This window comes from Bremia lactucae, linkage group LG10 (genome assembly GCF_004359215.1).
Source record: "Bremia lactucae strain SF5 linkage group LG10, whole genome shotgun sequence".
NCBI classification, from domain to species: domain Eukaryota; phylum Oomycota; class Peronosporomycetes; order Peronosporales; family Peronosporaceae; genus Bremia; species Bremia lactucae.
Window position 1 is genome coordinate 57,026 of NC_090619.1, and position 3,678 is coordinate 60,703.

A 3,678-nucleotide genomic window follows, 5' to 3' on the forward strand; every position below is an offset into this window, starting at 1 on the left:
CGTTGCACTCCTGGCTAACGCACCCCTTCCAACCGCACCAGGCTCTTGGCACTGTGCCGGTTTATGCGACGCATGACTTCTTGTCAGCTCGCCGTCTACTGCCACAGGCTCTCGGCTCTGTGCAGGACATTCGGACGCATGACTACTTGTCATCGTCCTATTCACTACCTCAGTCTCCACGAGCTGGGTAGGAATTGGTGACGTTTGACATCCCGTCAACGCACCCTCAACTGTGTTCGACACGACATCAGTTGCATAGGCCTCTCGCAGGAGCACATCCTTTCCGGTGTCCTGCGTAGAGTTCGCAACTGTGCGTGTACGCCAGTCTATCCATGGTTGGTACTTTGCCAACCATGGCATGCCTAGGATGAGGTCATACGGACTCTCCATACCTAGCACTGTGAACTTCTCTTTACAAGAGAAGTCACTAAAGCTGGAGGCGAGTTCTACCTGCACTCCCTCAGACTTAACGAGCGCGCCGTTTGCTAAACGAACGGTCGCCTCTTCTCGCTTGCCATCATGGCAAAGCGACTCAAACATCGCCGGTCTCTTTCTTAGAGCCGCAAGTTGCACAAAATTTTGTGATGCACCCGATTCCACTAGGAGGGTCATCACCTGGTCATAGCCTCTTACATAAGCGCTATAGACCAGCACGGTTGAGGTCCGAAATTTCGAGACCTCAGGGACTATGCTACCCATTTGTTCCACAACTCTGAACTTAGGGGTAGCTTCAGAGTCCGCGTCAGTAGGGCATTCCGCCCCTACTGCGCTCCTGCATTTCCCGACCCATCAGTAATCGATGCAGAACTCATGCGTCTCGCACGCTGGTTCTTGTCATCACCCTTTCGGAAGGGAGTCCTCTTGCTGGGCGTCTTCGCCCCAGCAGGGACCCTGGCATAGCAGCGAGCCATCACATGGCCGCGCCTGCCGCATTTATAGCAGACAACGTCTGCATTGCCCAACTCCATGGCAGTGGAATGTGTCCTCTCGGCCGACGGCTTATATTAAGCTGGCGCCGAGGCACTGTTGTAGGATTGCTCCTCAACCAAGGCAATTCGGATTGCCTCTTCCATCGTCAACGGCACCTTTATGAAAAGGGCCTGTTGCGATGGGCCATGCCGTAGTCCGTTCATAAACGTAGGCACCTTAATGTGCTCCGAAATCGGACCTACGGTAATGGACGCCGACAGCGAGCTCATCTCCTGCACATACTCTTGCAGAGATCGCTTCGCCTGTCGGGCTCCAAAGAAGCGGGCCTGAAGCAACGCTTCGTTTTTTGGCGGCTGGTACATGGTGCGAATCGTTTGAAGATTGCCCATGTAGGGAACGTCTTAACGTTTGCCATAAGCAGCGAGTAAACCTTCTCTGACGCCTTACCGCGCAGATGCGACATGACGTACGACACCATCCGGCTGTCGTCCTCGATGAGCTGCGCGGCACCGCATTGCTCCACGGCTTAAAGCCAGTGGACAATCGTGTGCGCTGTAGCTCCATCGAACTTGGGCGGGTCCATCCAAATGGGCCTCAGCTGATGCGGCCAGGCAGAGAGCATCTTAACAGTCCTGTTGAGAGCCTCGCTCCGATCCCGCTCGTGCCTCAGCTCATCCTGAGTCTGAGTGACGGACTCCGCCGCAGCATGGCCCTGTGCCTCGGACGCGGCCCTCTGCTGTCCGAGCACAAATGCCTCAAACTGCTCCAACTGAGCAACATGTTGCTCAGGAGGACTAACTACGCCATAAGCCCTGCCACCTCCCGATGATATTCGGAGAGGTGGGAAAATGAGCCTAATCAATATCGAGGCTCATCCTCACGTACACACGAAGAGATGCGGGTCGTGGGAAGGATTTCAAGTGCTACCAAGTGTAGGCGGGCACGTCGTATTGTGGCCACGCTCTACTTAGACACACACCCTAACACAGCGAGGAAGCGGTTTAACCAGCTTCTCTTCCGTGCAGTGAGGCAGTTGTGGTGAGCGGGTTAGCGACCTCACCCAACGCACTAAGTACTTTGATTAAGTGTCATCACTATAGCGGTAATTCGGCTTCTCGTGCGACCTTATCAAATAGGAAGTATTTCTCAGACTGATTTATACTTAATCGTGTTAAATATAAATACCTATATTTATTAATCAAAATCTCATCTCTATAGATAACACTTAATATGTATAGCCCGCGTATATCTCGCGTAACGGATGACGCCAGGCGTCATCCCTCCTAATGTGAATGCACCCATGTGCATCACATACACAAGGGTTGGTCACAAATGTTCACCACACCCGAGTGCTGGGTCTAATTACTTTAATTTAGTAATTGACCACCCCCTTAAGTACACCAAGCGTACTTAACGCGGACTGTGTAACATTAGGGCAGCTTTACCCCGTTGCACCGCTGGTTTGAAGGTGGCTGGTGGACGAACCAATGTTCCATTCGGGCGACCGAGCGTGTAAAGGAGCATTGTAACGGGGCACTACGACTTGTACTGCTTCAGTACAAGTCCACTTCGCATTGCTTTAGTTGCGAGTGGTGCCTTACGCCACTTCACGTACACTAGTACGTGCAGAGGAAGACTTCTCTTAAGACAACTAGCTTAAAGAGGGTTACGTCAAAATTGTATTAATATAATTAAGTATCTCTTCTTTCTATCTGTTATTGCTAACTGAATTATAAACTAATACTACACATGCAATTGAAATCTTATCTGTCTCTCTCTTTGTCACGATTACAGCTGATTAGTCAGCGGGATAAATAGATATAATGGCCTATACCTATTTATCGATAAGATTTCTGATCATTACTATATAAAGTAATATCCTCCAAATATTATCTTACTTTTTAGATAATATATTAATTAACAACCTTTAAGTGTTAATTTCATGTAACGATACACCCCGTTACATCACCCCTCCCTTAAACGACAATCACTCTGACAGTCATTGGATGGAGTGGTCACTATGTGACCACTCAATTTAAAAATCGATGTTGATTGGTCAAACCCATCATTTTAAATTCCATCGCATAAAACACAAATTCATGCAGGGTGTTGATAGTGCTGCGCCTTCGGCTGCGGTTCGTGCAGCCGCGGGTGACGCACTGTTATCTCTTGCGGCAGACGGAACGTCTGCCGTAGTATCTTCTACTCGCGCAACACTAAATGTGGCGAGTGCACGTGGTGATTTACCACGTGAATACGACCCCTCTTTGGAGGTCGACTACGAATGCGAGTCGGACGAAATGGCCGACTCGGGGAGAATAGAACAGTCGCCTGATAGACGTCAGGCGGCTGACTGTGAGCCTTCGAATGAGAGGGCTCATTCTGCTAGACAAGTCAATAGTCTTCTAGGTTCCGACGATGAGGATGATCCCTCATCGCCCGTTCCGTCTCCCGTAGGGTCACCTGCACTTGTTTTGGTGCAACGTGATGAGGATGGCGTAAGCCATCGTAATAAAGGTTCTTGTGGTACCCCCGCTTCAGTGGGTACCACTCAGGGGAGTGAAGACAGTAAAATGTCTCATCTCGCCCCTGAGAAGAAGCCGTGGCTTTTGCCAGAACGGCTAATCAATAGCTTGCAAGGAGAGACTGCTCCTCACAATAAATATCCCTTATTTATTGCGACAAAGCTACATGGCCTTGATCCCAGCGCGAAGAACTTTCGCGCTGAGGAAGATTTTTATCTCGATG